This window comes from Tupaia chinensis, unplaced genomic scaffold, assembly GCF_000334495.1.
Source record: "Tupaia chinensis unplaced genomic scaffold, TupChi_1.0 Scaffold000231_2, whole genome shotgun sequence".
Taxonomy (NCBI): domain Eukaryota; kingdom Metazoa; phylum Chordata; class Mammalia; order Scandentia; family Tupaiidae; genus Tupaia; species Tupaia belangeri.
The window spans coordinates 1,368,340-1,383,895 of NW_006159707.1; the positions used below are offsets into that span (position 1 = coordinate 1,368,340).

General features: G+C 42.7%; 1 pseudogene; it reads right to left on the reverse strand.

The window, feature by feature from the left end:
* Window positions 1-9,112: 9,112 nt before the first annotated feature.
* Window positions 9,113-9,509, reverse strand: LOC106734842 (60S ribosomal protein L31 pseudogene; annotated as a pseudogene).
* Between the last annotated feature and the right edge of the window lie 6,047 nt (window positions 9,510-15,556).

The window sequence follows — 15,556 nt, forward strand, 5'->3', positions numbered from 1 at the left end:
ACTGTCACAATCCAGCCACACCTCAGCCTGCCTGGATTGTGGGCACATGCACATGCCTGGCACACTCAGGGTGGTCCCCAGATATGAACCCAGTACCTTCTCATGTGGGTCAGCATTGGAGAATATTGCAGTTTAGCACTGTGCCTTGTCCAGCCCCCAAGATATGATAATTTGTGTGTGTGTGGAGAGGTTTTTGTTATAGGGCATGTGAGCTCACCAGAAAGACAGAGACAGACAGAAAACGAGAAATCACCCCCCAGGGGGGATGCCGCAATCCCTTCTCCTCCATTCTCCTCTTGGGATCTTGGGCACGTACGCACACGCGCCCAGCATGAGTTTAAACCACCGGGTCTAGGACTCAAACTGCAGTCAGCTACATGGGAGTCCAGCAACATAGCCATTACACTAACTGCTGGTCCCAGATATGATAATTTTTCAAGTAACAACTTTGCCAAGGTATAATTGATACACTATAAATAAGATGTTATAATGTTTTGAGGGAAAATGTAAATCTGTGTACCAGTTAGCAACTGGGTGAATCTTGCAAATATAAAGTGAAAGACACCAGAAGGAGCACAGACAGAGCACTCACTGAGGACTAGAAAGTTCAAAAATAAGCAAAAGCAACCGTGCTATTAGCTTTGGGAGGTAGTTACTAGCCAGGGCCCACAGAGACTTCTAGGGTGTTGTCAGCTCTGTTTCTTGGTGTGAATGTTGGCTCCATGAGAGAGTTCACTAGGAAAATTCATAGAGTTTTGGCTTTTTTTTGTGGTGTAACTATGTACTAATGCCCCTCTTCCTTCTTCTACCTGCCTCTGCCCTCTTAGGAATAAACTCCAGCACAGAAAGAAGTCCAAGACAAATATGTTGCATGACCTTTGCTTTAAAGGCTATTGTGCAAGAAACTAATTTTAGAAGTGTGCTTTTGAGCTGTAAACTTCTCATGATTCATTGTAAATTAACAAAGATCAGGAGGATACTTTGGAAGGTATAGGTGAAAAGTATGAGGGTGTGTTTGCATATGCATGCATACATGCATGTGTGTGTGTGTGTGTGTGTGTGTGTGTGTGTGTGTGTGTCTATGTTTAAATCCTTGATTTGTAAGAGAGTTTCCTAGCCTTCTCACCATTGACACTATCAAACTTTAGGACTGGAGGGTCTGTCAGGTGGCAGAGTGGTTAAGGTATTGGACTCCCACATGGTTGACCACAGTTTGAGTCCCAGACCCAGTGGCTTAAAAATGATGCTGGGTACATGTGCGTGCGTGCTCAAAATTTCTGGAGGAGAATGGAGGAGAAGGGATTGTGACATGGCCGCAGGGGATGGCTTCTCTCTCTCTCCAATGAGTGCCCTATAACAAAAATCTTTCTAATAATTATTAATAATAATAATAATTCGAAACTGGATAACTCTGTTATGGGCACTGTCCTGTGTATTGTGGGATGTTTAGCAGCATCTCTGGCTCCTATGCACTAGATGCCAGTAGCAGTGCCTGAACCTCACCTTCTCGTAGTACCAACTGGAAGCATCCAGATATTGCATGGTGTCCTCTGTGAGGCAAAATTGGTTGAGAACATAAGGGAGGTTGGGCTCTTGGGGAAGAATCCTTTGCCTGACATCCCATGACCGTGATCAGGTCTCTGTGAATAAGTGCTGAGGGCCCTGCATGCACCAAGTATTCAGGACTGTGGCTTGTCATTCGGGAGGTGATCATCTTAAGGTTTGTTCAGAAATTATTGCTGGATGATGCTGGGGCCAGAACATGTCAAGTTGCTTTCTGATGTCTCCAGCTAATTTTTTATTGACTTCTATTGCTCACCACCCTAGGCAAAGTCTAAGGTAGGTGTAGTTTCAAAAAGGCATGGGGCAAAAATGTCTCAGTCTGAATAGTAATTGTTTTCCTTTTAATAGAATTTAATTTTGTATGGTGATAAAGAATACATCATTTTATTATTTTTAAAGAGATTTTTGCATAGGGCATGTGTGCTTTGTTGGAGAGATAGAGAGACAGAAAGCAAGAAATCACCCCCAGGTGGGATGACCATGCTACAATCCCTTGTCCTTCACTCTCCTCTCAGGATCTTGGGCATGCATGCACATGCACCTGGAATGAGTTTTAAGGCACCAGGGTCCAGGACTCGAGTGATGGCTGACTATGTGGGAGTCACTGCTGGTCCTGGTATACATCATTTTAAAACTAACATTTAAATTAAGTTTACAGTTCAATAGCATTAAATGTATTCCCATTGTTATGCAACTATCATCACTTCTAGAATTTTATTTTAAGCAAGATTTTTGCTATAGGGCACACACGCTCACATATGATTATGGCAACATAACCATTACTCCATCTGCTGGCCCCAATTTCTAGAACTTTTTCATCTTAAACTCAGTACTCATTATACAGTAGCTCCCCATTCCCCCACCCCAACCCCTGAGAACCACTATCGGTCAGTCATTTGAGAGTCGAGCACTCTTAACCACCATTCCACTTTCTCTCTCTATGAATTTGACTGCTCTAGAAACACCTCATATAAATGTGTAAAGACACAATTTATCCAGAAAAGAGACTACTAGGCTCAGTTAAGGCTGGACAACAGAAAGGGGGTAGCTGACAGTCTGCTTCCTAGGCTCTGTGCCACTGAACTTCACAAAGACATTCCTTTCTCCTAATGGAAACTTGTACCAGACTCTTGAGGGTTACTAGCTGCTGACACAGAGAAGACCATTATCCCACTGCCTTCAGACCGCTCCAGGTAACTTGTACTGAACTTTTACCCAATTCTCTCCCTTCTGCTTTCTTCCCTAGGCCATTCTCTGTTTCCTTTGGGCAATGTAAATTCTTTCCAAACAATCTCTTTTTTTTAGTTTAAAAGGAGCTGTCATCTCAGAGCCTGCAGACATGCTTGCAGACATGCTTGCTGTGTCTCTTTGTCCCTGCTGCTCATGAGATCTCTCTGCATGACCTTATTATATGCTAGCTTTGTGAGACCGATAACTTCCTTTTTGTTTATACCTTTTGCTTTACAGTTGACTCCTTTTTCTTTTTTAAATAATTATTTTATTTTCTTTATTTTATTTTTGACCAGAGAGGGATAGAGTGAGAGAGAGAAAGAAAGTGAGAAAGCAAACTGCCAAGTCTGAGACTTGAACCATGATCAGTCATGTGAAAGTCCAGCACCCTTAACCACCATACATCAGAATTCCATTCCTTTCTACAGTCGAGTAATAGTTCATTGTATATACCCCATTTTGTCCATTTATCTGTTGATGGGCATCTGGGTTAGTGTGAATAATGCTGCTGTGAACATTGGCATAGTAGTTTTTTCTTGATCATTAAAAAATGTCACTTTGTAAAAATATGCAAAAGCCTCTTTTTCTGTGTCAGAGGTTAACTTCCCTAATAGTCTCTTGTTCTCACTTATAATTAAACCTACCTTCTTGGTCAATGCTATCTTGATTTTCCTTGGGAGAAACCATATTCTTTTCTGCTGATTCACGTGATCTGGGTAGAGCTGACACTCCTCCCTGCCATCCCCCCAACCTTGTCACCTGTCAAAGATTAGGCCTAGCCAGTCAGATGTTCTGTCTTCCAGGCCACACTGACGGATTCAGAGATGGGCACGTGACTCACAGCAACACCTTCACATGCAGCTCTGGGAGTGAGTTTTCCTGGAGGTCTATGGGAGTGAGACATGCTCTTTCTGTGGAGTTACAGATATAATTCTAAATCTTCTGGCGGTGACATTAGCTGCCATGAGGGGGGTGAGATGAAGAGAATGGAGACAGGCTAGCCTGGGGCTGTGGTTGAGGTGACTGGGTCCCACAGGGTCAACTATATAATTTGAGTCCCAGGCCCAGAGTTTAAAAAACATGCCGGGCACATGTGCATACATACCCCAAATTCCAAGAGGAGAGATGGAAAAGAATAGATTGTGGTATGACCCACCAGAGGGAGTGCTTTCTCACTTTCTTTCTCTCTGTGTCTCTCCCTAGTGGGAGAACAGAGTGATAGGCAAAACAGAGTCAAGAGCAAGAACAAGACTGTTGCTGTGCCCTGGATCCAGCTATGCCTGAACTACACTTCCTCTTTTTAGTTCTGTTTATTCCTTAAGTCAGCTGGAACTTGTTTTTTGTTTCTTCCCCCAAAGAAAGAAAAAAGACTACTACTTACTGCAATCCCCTTTCTTCTATAACTACCATTTCCTTTTCAGATTTCAGAACTCCTAGGAGATACTGAACCAGGCATTTTCTTGGTTTTCCGGACCACCTGCTTATAGGTGGAGAGCAGGGCATCACTTTAGTCACCCAGGGCACACCTTTCTATACAGAACAGGGATAAGTAACAGATAATCCCTCGTAAACTTTACAGCCAAATCAGGAAGATGCTTCAGGCACATAAATAACTGTAGCAAAAGACAGCAAGGGAGGGCAACAGGCACATTTAGATAAATTGTCCTCAAATTTATGGCAAACTGTCCTGAAATTTATGGTTGCCACAGGCGAACTGACCCTGGGCTGTATCTGCATTCCCCTTTCTTACAATGCAAGAAATTCTGAAAGTAGGAAGAGTTATTTGGATTCATCATTGTCTTTGGGGGAGGCACACGTGAGAAGTATGGTGGTTATCTAGGTTCCCTGGGACCTGGTACCAAGACCAGTAGAAAGGGAAAGGGGCATAGGAAGAGGGCCACAGTCAGCAGCCCCTTGTGGTGGGCTCAAAGGGCTGGCTGGAGTACAAGGTCTCATTTGTGGATGGGCTAGAATCAGAGAGTGGAAGTTGAATAACACTGGCCTGTAATGGGAGCAGGACCCCAGGCACGGATTAGGAGTAATGGGATTTGGAAAAAAAGAGGAACAAGGCAGAGGGTCAAGGTGTACCATGTCCTCAGAGCAAGCTTGTTAAAGAAGAAACAAAACCCAGTTGTAAGAGTGGATGTGAAATAGGGTGAAGAGTTTCAATTAAAACCACAAGTCAGGACCAGCAGATGGCATAATGGATACATCACTGGACTCCCATGTAGTTGACCATGGTTCTAGTCCTAGACCTTGAGGCTTAAATTTCATGCTGGGCATGTGTGCATGCATGCCCAAAATACAGAGAGGAGAATGGAGAAGAAGGGATTGCAGCATGGCCATTCCCTCGGAGGGGGGAGGAGGGATTTCTCACTTTCTGTCTCTTGGTGAGAGCACACACCGCACCCTATGGCAAAAGTCTATGGAACAAAATAAAAAATATAAAACAACACAAGTCTAAGGGCACCTGAATGCCAATGGTTAACCCCAGGCACACTGGATTCCATCCTCTTTTCTTTCATTTAGTCCTCCCAGCAACAGTGTGAGGTAGATGGCATAATTACCATCCCCATTCCTGTGCTTAGAGCTGGAATTTAACCCCTGAGTCTGCCTAAATCCACTGCCTTATTTCTTATTCTTCAAACTTGGTGAAATGTCATCTGAGAATTTTTTAAAAAAACTGTTTGGGTCTGGCATCTCACTCTGTACACTGGTTTATTTCCATAATCACGATTGCACATTTATAGAGATACAGTAAAAGTGTACAACATTAGAATAGCTATATTTCTCAATTCTAGATAATTTTATCCTGTGTTCAGGGGAAACACAAACAAGTCTATCAACCTGCATAACAAGAATTTTATCTTTGATATACAAATAGCTATCCAGTAAAATAGCTCTCAGTTAAAGATAAGGCATACCTAGTTTTTCAAGGAATTCTTACTTAAGGCCAGGACTGAATAATGTGCAAGAATCAAAATACTAAGTTCTGTGCTAGTTGGCAGGGTTTTTTGTTTTTTTTTTTTTTCCATTAGCCCTTTTCTTTTTTGTAAAGAGAGAGAGTTTGGTATATGCACTTGCCAGAGAGACAGAGAAAGACAGAGACAGAAAGCAAGAAACCACCCAGCGGGGAATATGACCACACCACAATCCCTTCTTCACTATTCTCCTCTCAGGATTTTGGACATGCATGCACACGTGCCCAATGTGAGTTTCAAGCACCCAGGCCCAGGAATTGAACCTCAGTTGACCATGTGGGAGTCCAGTGATGTAACTATTATGCCACCTGCTGGTCCCTCAATGAGTCATTTTAAAGTCAAATATATTCATGGAAATTTATATCACAGCTCACAATCATGGGTTAAAGGTGTCTAAATAGCATTAAGAAAACTGAATGGACTCATTTTAAACCAAAAAAAGTTGAATCTTTGTTTTATTCTTTATTTTGAAATAAATTTAAAATTAACCAAAGAGGGGCTGGCAGGTGGCATGGTGGTTAAGGACGCTGGACTCCCACATGGACAACCACAGTTCGAGTCCCGGACCTGGTAGCTCTCTCTCTCTCTCTCTCTCACCAAATAAAAATAAATGAGCAAATAAAATAAATAAAGTTAAATAAAATATTAAAAATAAATAAATAAAATGAACCAAAGATTAAAATGTTAAAGAGAGACCATAAAAGCACTGAAATGCAACATGGGTAATTGCTTATGTAATCATTACGGGAAAGGCTTAACATGATACAAGAGTGCTCATAAAGGGAAAGCTTCTATTGATCAGAACCGGATAAAATACAGAACTTATAAATCAGAAAAGAAAAATGATTACCAGAAACAAGGTGAAAAGACACATTTAAAATTGGAGGAAATATTGCTCATAAAGATGCAGCATTGGAGCCAGTAGGTGGTATAGTGGTTATTGTGTTGGACTCCCACATGGCTGACCATGGTTCCAGTCTCAGATGTGGAGCCTTGAAAATTATGCCGGGCGCTTGTCTGTGGATGCCCAAAATCCCAGGAGGAGAATAGAGGAGAAGGAATTGCAGTGTGGCCATTCCCCCTGTAGGGTGATTTCTCAACTTCTCTCTCACTGTGTCTCTGTCTCTCTCCAGTGAGTGCACATGCCCTATGACAAAAAACTAAAAATAAAAATGCAGTGTTACTATTCCTCGTATGTAAAGAACTCTTATACATATTGGTGTGAAAAGAAATCATAGGGAAAAATAAACAAAAGACACAGATGGGAAGTTATAAAGAATCAATTCACGGTAATTTTCCTCAATTCTATGAAGGTTGAGAGATGTGAGGAAACTGCAGAAGAAAAGGTTGAAGCTGGTACAGCCTGGTTCATGGGGTGTAAGGAAAGAAGCTGTCTCCATAATGAAAAAGTGCATGGTGAAAAAACAAGTGCTGACGGCAAAGCTGCAGTAAGTTATCCAGAAGACCTACTAAGAAAGTTGACAGAGGTAGTTTCTTTTTTTTAATTATTTTTTATTTTAAAAATTTTTTGAGAGAGTGATTTTTGCTATAGGGCACATAGGCTCGCTGGACAGACAGAGAGAAACAGAAAGTGAGAAATCACCCCTGAGGGGATGGCCACTCCACAATCCCTTCTCCTCTATTCTCTTGGGATTTTGGACATACACGCATGTGTGCATTTGGCGTAAATTTTAAGCCTACGGGTCTGCAACTCAAGCCACTGTCGGCCATGTGGAACTCCAGTGACATAACCATCACACCATCTACTGGTCCCAGTTTACTAAGTAGTTTCAGAGAAGTTGATCTATTGCTCTGGCAGGAAAAAAAAAAAAAAGATTCCTTTCAAAATATTACTACTCATTGATAATGCACCTGCTCATCCAAGAGTTCGAATGAAGAAATGTGCAAGGACATGAATGTTGTTTTCAAGTCTAACACAGCATCTATTCCACAGCTTACAGGTCAAGAATTTCAACTTCCCAGGTTTTTTGTTTGTTTGTTTTGGTTCTTTTTTTAGAGGGTTTTGCTATAGAGCACGTGTGCTCGCCAGACAGACAGAGAAACAGAAAGCAAGAAATCAACCCCCGGGCAGGTGGGCCATGCCGCAATCCCTCCTCCATTCTCCTCTCAGGATCCTGGGCATGCATGCACACACGCCCGGCGTGAGTTTTAAGCCACCAGGTCCAGGACGCGAACCACTGTCGACTACAAGGGAGTCCAGTGACATAGCCATTACACTAACTGCTGGTCCCTCAACTTCCCAGTTTTAAGAAATACATTTCACATTTAAGGTAGTAGATTCCCATATGGTTGACCACAGTTCTAGACCTGGATCCTAGTGACTTGAAACTCATGGCATGTGTTTGTGTGCATGTCCAAAATCCCCAAGAGAGAATGGAGGAGAAAGGACTGCAGAATGGCCAATCCCCTGGGGGTGATCTCTCACTTTCCCTCTCACTGTCTCTGTCTCTCTCTGATGAGCACATTTACCCTAAGCCAAAAACCTCTAAAAAATAAAAATAATTCCAATCCTCATAGATAGCTTTGAGAGGTTGAAGACTTTAATGGAGGAAGTAACTGCAGATATTGAGGAAAAAGAAGAGAACTAGAATTAGAAAGTAGAACCAGAAAATATGATTGGATTACTTCAATCTTCAAAAAAATTTTAATGGATCGAGTTGTTTCTTATGAATGAGGAAAGAAAGAATGGTTTCTTAAAATGGAATCTTCTCCTGGTGAAGATATTGTGTGTAAACAATGTTGAAATGACAGGAAAAAAGTATATAGAATGTATATAGACTTTGTTGATACAGCAGCAGTAAGGTTTAGAGGACTGATTCCAATTTTGAAAGACATTCTACTGTGGGTAAAATGTGATCAAACAGTATCATGTGCTACAGAAAAACTTTTCACATGAGAAAGAATCAATCACTGTGGGAAACTACATGGCTTATTCTAAGAAATTGTCACAGCCACCCCAGCCTTCAGCAACTGCCACCCTGACGAGTCAGCAGCCATCCACAAGAACCTCCACCAGCAAAATTACAATTCACTGGAGGGTCAGACGATCGTTAGCATTTGTTAGCAATAAAGTCTTGTTTTGTTTTAGATTACTATATGGTGACTGTGCTTGCCAGAGAGAGGCAGAGAAAGAAAGAGAAAATGAGAAATCATTTCCCCAGGGGGGATGGCCACTCTCCAACCTCTTCTCCTCCATTCTCCTCTTGAGATTTTGGGCACACATGCACAGGTGCCCAGCATATTTTTCTTTCTTTTCTTGTGTGTGTGTGTATGTATGTGTGTGTGTGCGTTTTATAACTTTATTTGAAAATCAGCAGTTAGTTCTCATCCACATTGACTGCTTGTAGATTTTTGAAAGTGGTAACAGGTACATAGATCACCAGAGTGTAGAGCTTGTTGGGTGAATCTTCATCCTCGTTTCGTTTTCTGGACAGCTGCACATGGATTCAATATGGGAAGTTCCTTATTCCTTTGGCCCAGACAGCTTTGTTGAGCCTGGTATCAATGCACACATCTGGAGTCCCCATCTCTTTCATGGCAAATTTCTGGATTTCCTTGAGTGCCCGAGGGGCATGTTTCTTGAAGCCCATGCCATGGATGCACTTGTGAATGTTGATGGTGTATTCCTGGGTCACCACCTCGTTGATGGCAGAACGACCCTTCTTCTTCTCGCCACCCTTCTTTGCGGGAGCCATTCTGCCTGGCCTAAGCTGGAAAGAAAAAAAGCTCCCAGCATGTTTTTCAAGCCACCAGGTCTGGGATTCAAACCACACAGTTGGCCGTGTAGGATCCAGCCACCTTAACCACCACACCACTGGCTGGCCCAATTTCTTTTAAGTTAAAGAATGTACACTATTTTTTAGACATAATACTACTGTATAGTTAGTAGACTATACTAACTATACTATAGTGTAAACATCACTTTAAAATGTAGTAGGAAAGAAAAACAATTGTGTAACTTGCTTTATTGTGTTATTCACGTTATTGCAGTGGTTTGAAATCAAAACTGCAATATCGGGGCTTTAGGTGGCATGGTGGTTAAGTGTGCTGGACTCCCACATGGTTAACTGCAGTTTGAGTCCTGGACCTGGTGGCTTGCTCGCTCACTCGCTCTCTCTCTCTCTCTCTCTCTCTCTCTTTCTTCCTCCCTCTCTGGTCTAAATAAATATATAAAGTTGAACAAAATAAGTATTAAAAAAACCGTGCAATATCACCAAGATATGCCTGTAGTATGAAAAACAGGGTAAAGAAGAGTAACTTTACAATGGAGAAACCTGAAAACACTACCCCTGGCTAGATGATCCAGGTCAGCATCAACAGTGATATACATATAGTGACAGCATGTAACCTTCATATGATGCAATGATTGTAATTGATACAGGAAACAACGGAAAAAAATCTTCAGAGAATTATGCAGAGAAAAAGCCAGTCCCAAAACATTACATACTAAATGGTTGCATTTATATAATATCCTTGAAATGACAGAATTATAGAATTTGAGAAAAATTAGTGATTGTCAGTGTTTAAAGAGGAGGTGGAGGGAGGGAAAGGAATGAGTGTGACTAGGAAAGGGCACTAAGAGGGACCTAGTGGTGATGGAAATGTTCTGCTTTCAGGAACAATCGTTCTAAAGGCCTTTTATTCTTCCAGATTTTCTAAATTCTACTCTTGTTTAAAACTCAGCATCACAGAGCTACATAGTTGGACCACGCCGTTTGTCTCCCAGAATCATCCTCGCAGAATTTCACTCTGGCAATCAGTCATCGGTTTGTTTCAAGGGTCCCTGGAGCAAAAACTACACACTCAGGGCTGCAAGCTCATGAATCACAGGGATCTCTTTGCAGATGCTCAGGGGAAGCTGCTCTGGGGTCCTGTACAGGAAGAGTTGTGCCTCTCCTGAGCATGTGGCTAGCTGTGTGTGATTTTATGGAAACTGAATCACGTTTCAGTCCTTATGAGAATTCATGGGGAGTCAAATTTGTGGCCCACTTTCAGTACCTGCATAAGTCAATGTATGCACATCCATGGGACACTATTACTTTTGTTCTTTCTTGTTTTTTAACTTATGTTCCAACTCTGTTAAGTATTTCTGTCTTTTGTGTTGCTGCTGTTTTATTAGCTATCTCAGTACCTTATGAGGAATAAGGAGAGATATAAAGAAGGAAACCAAAATATAAGTATGTATCCTACCCATAACAAGGATTTTATTCATGTTGTTTGCCCCTCCCACCCCACACTGAGAGAAGTAACACTCAAAATGAAAATACAGTCTGGCTCTACTTTGAACTTGATAAATTCTCTGATGGCGTGCAAACACAGCCTCTGCACACTACCTATTCTCTGAAGACACAATCAAAACAACTGAACATTAGGAGACTGTCGATCTAAGTTTCCCAAATTCCTTTAGTCTTGCCAATCATGCATCATGAAAGCTAGAAAGCCAAATACCCTATTTTCTAGCCTTATCTTGCAAGGATATCCAGTCCTAGAGTTGGCAGATTTAGCAAATAAACATAGAGGCTACCCAGTGAACTTGAATTTCAGATAAACAACACATTTCTTAGTGTATGTATGTCCCAAATATTACTTGGGACATATTTATACTAAAAAAAGTTGTGTTGTTTATCTGAAATTTAACTGGGCATTCTGTTTCTTATCTGGCAACTCTACTCAGCTCTTATTTAAGTTTTATTTATTTTTATTCATAATCGTAAGAGTGTGTGTGTGCGTGCGTGTAAACAGTTGAAGTTGTATTTATTTTTATTCATGATTATAAGTGTGTGCACATGCGCACACACGCGTGTGCAGGGGAAAGAAAAAGAGAAGAAGCCTAGACAGTCTTCTCAAGCTGTGATCTGATCTCTTCTAGCTCTCCGGCTTGTCAAGATCTTGGGCACACCCACACAAGCCCAGTGTGTTTCAGGTTGACCTGGCCAGAGATCTGGACTCAGGGCTGGCCATATAGCTTCCAGCACCACAGCTTAGCATGTCACCATCTGCACCACCCGGCTGGACTCCCTAGCCAGTTATTACTATTAGCTATAGAGAAGAGACTATTCAGCACATTTGGGAATAATTTTATTCAGGGTAAAAAGAGGACTGAAGAAAAGGTTCACTCTTGCCATGAATGATGCGTGGCACTCTGGTAGCTATTTTTTTTTTTTTTTGGAGAGATTTTCATTGTAGGGTGCGTGCGCTCGCCAGACAGACAGAGAGAGACATAGAGACAGAATGCGAGAAATCACCCCCCAGGGGGGATGGTCACGCCACAATCCCTTCTCCTCCATTCTCCTCTCGGGATCTTGGGCACACACGCACACGCGCCCAGCGTGAGTTTTAAGCCACCGGGTCCGGGACACGAACCGCAGTCGACTATGTGGGAATCCAGCGACATAGCCATTACGCTAACTGCTGGTTCCCCTCTGGTAGCTATTTTGTGATTATGGGGCAATAAGCTGAAGATTTAAAAAAAAAAAAAAAAGTTAAGGAACACAGGGCAGAAAGCATGAACCCCAGCCCTTGACGACCTTCCTCAATCAACATTCTACTACATAGCTGAAAGCATTTAGATTCTTTTTCAAATTCATTTCTCCAACTAAGTATTCAAAAGCCTCACTAGGAACAGTAAGCCTTTAGAGAAAAGGGCCATTCTTCAACAGCATTAGGCACCCCCGCCTCTCCCTGCAAAGGCAATAAGCCAATCTGAGGAATGTGAAGAAATGAGGCAGCAGGTAGCCATGCCCTCACACAATGGTGACACTGTGACCAGTGAGCACTAAGCCAACCTGTCCTGCCACTGCTACTACACACTCGGACAGACGGGCAGGAGGCGAGGAGAGACCTGCAATGTAGCAGTCAAAACCACAGGCTCCAGAGCCAGCTTGCCTGGTTTCTGGTCCAGTTCTATCACTTACTGAATGTGTGACCTTGGACAAATCACAAAATTTCCATGTACACTTATTTCCTCATCTTCAAAATGAGGATAAAAACAGACCCTGACATTGTGTTATTCCAACAATGACTTCACACAATTAGAAACCCAAATGTGGGGTCGTCAAAAAAATCATGATGCAAGGCCAGCAGGTGGCATGGTGGTTAAGGGCTCTGGACTCCTACATGGCCGGCCATAGTTCGAGTCTCAGACTTAGTGGCTAGCTTTCTTTCTCTTTTTCTCTCTCGCTCTGTCCCTCTCTGTTCAAATTAAAATAAGAGAGAGAAAGAGAGAAAGAAAGAGAGAAAGAGAGAGAGAAAGAAAGAAAAGAAAGAGAAGAAAGGAAGAAGGAAGAAAGAACGGACGAAAGAAAGAAAAAAATTCTTAAAAAAAAAAAGTCATGATGCATTTTTGCATAGAAAAATACGTCATGGATTTTCTGGTGATCCAATATATATATATCACTTTGTGATCACAGAAGGCACAAGTACACAGGCATGCACTCACACATGCTGATCCAACTGCCCAGGGCACTGTGGTATTACAATATGTATTTTTCAGTTTGTCCCAATGATTCTGGTTCAGAAGTATTTGGCCTTTTGTCCTCGGTTCCTGGAGCAACTCTGGAGCAGTTTCAGAGAGAAAAAGGTAAAAGATGATCTGATCTCCTGCCCTCTTTTCACCTACCCAGGGCAGGTCACAGAAACTCTAACCTTCTCCCATCTTTAAGGCCTTCATTCCAGAAGGTCTTGCCCCATATCCAGGCAGGGGGAAGGAATTCCCTCATGGACGCCAAAAATCTGAACAGGGCTTGCTAGGTTTCCCTGCAAGTCTATTAGCATATCTCAAGCCTATGCAATGAAGTCTCCAATAAGGACCTGGAAGGACAGGGTTAAAGGAGCTTCCTGACAGGCTGAATACGTGAGGCTCCTGGAGGGCTGCATGCCAGGAGGGCATGGAAGCGCCACATCCTTCCATACCAGCCTTGTCCTCCGCATCTCTTCCTCTGTACCTTTTGTGATATCCTTTATAATAAACAGTTAATGGTATTTCCCTGAGTTCTATGAGCCCCTCCAGCAAATTAATGAAACCCTAGTTGGGGAGAGGATCCTGGGAACCCCAATTTATAGCGAGTAGGTAAGAAGCACAGGAAGAACAATCTGGGACTTGAGACTGGCATAAGAGGGGGAGGGGCAGTCTTGGGAACTGAGCCCTCAGCCATGGGATCCGACCTAACTCCAAGTAGTGTCAGAATTGAATCGGATTAGATGACGACCATATGAAGTCTGCTGAAGAACTGATTACTCTCTTGCTGGTGGGGAAAATTTCAGTACCTTCTGGGATCTTAGAAGCGATCTGTGTTGAGAGAAAGGGAAAAGTAGTGCATTTTTTTAACCGTAGGGATCCTGCCTCACCTCTTGGTGTGACCTTCCTCAGGACAGCTTCCCTTACCAGCCTAAACAGATAACCTGCTATTGTTTGGTGAATCCATGGCTTTCCTGGCTGCCAGGCATATTTAACAATTCTCCTCCAGAATGGAATGGAAGGAAGCTCCTTAAGGGTGTATGTTGTATGCGTCTTGCTTACACTCTAAGTGCTTATTTTTATTTTTTTGGAGGAGTTTTTGCTATAGGGTATGTGCACTCGCCAGAAAGACAGAGAGAGCCAGAAATTGACAAATCATTCCCCAGGGGGATGGTCATGCCACAATGGAGGAGAATGGATTGAGGTGTGGCCATATTCCCTTGGGGGTGATTTCTCACTTTGCCTCTCTCTGTTTCTATCTCTCTCTGGCAAGTGCACACACCCTGTGTGGGGGAAAAAAACCAAAACCTTAATAATAAAAACAGCAACGAAAACAATTATAGACCATGACCAAGTAGAATTAGACTTGGAATGGTTCAATACAAATATCAATGTAGGGTGGCCCCATAGCACAGTGGATAAGTGCTGGGCAGAGGGAGCTGGATTCCACATGGCCGACCATAATTCAAATCCTAGCTCTGGTATGAACAAGCCTTATGTTTCTGAATTGTGCATAATCACTCTGGGGTTCCTCCTAATCTCTGTCATAACTAATAGTTTCCTACTGCTGCTGTAGTAAATTACTACAAAATCAGTGGCTTAAAGCTCCACAAATTTATCCTTTAGCAGTTCTGGAGGTCAGAAAGCTGAAGGCCAAGCTCTGGTGGCATGCACCTGTGGTTCCAGGAACTTGGGAGACCGAGGCAAGAAGACTATGACATAGTAGACCCTGTTCAAAAAAATAAAAAGTCTGGAAGCATTTTTCACTAGGCTAAAGTCAAAGTGTTGGCAAGGCTGGTTAGTTCTGCAGGCTCTGAGGAGAGGCTCGGTCCTTTTGCCCTTTCAGTATTGAGTGGCTACCTATATTCATTATCTTTTGGCTCAGTCCTCCATCCTCTGCTTCCATCATCATACCACCTTCTCCTCTGACTCTTCCTCTGCCTCTCTAATAAGGACCCTTGTGATTAACTACATCAGCCACTCCTTAATCATAGTTTCAGGTCATGCAGCCTGCCAGAATAACCACAGTGAGAGAGGCAATTAAGTAGGTTAGTCTGGCAAGAGCAGACATGGGAGCCAGAGGAAATTTCAAGTCCCTGATGGAGGCTGAGGGTCAAGTGCCCCGTATAACAGCAGGCGCCACACCAGAGTATGGAGGGGCATCAGTCCCAAAAAGGAACAAGGTCATGAGCTGAGTGACTCACAGGGATTAAGTCAAGGTAAAGGCTTTAGGAACCTGGGCTTCAGCTGACACAAAGGTAAACCTAATCACCCTCTGGATTGCAGAACGAGGCAGACACACAGG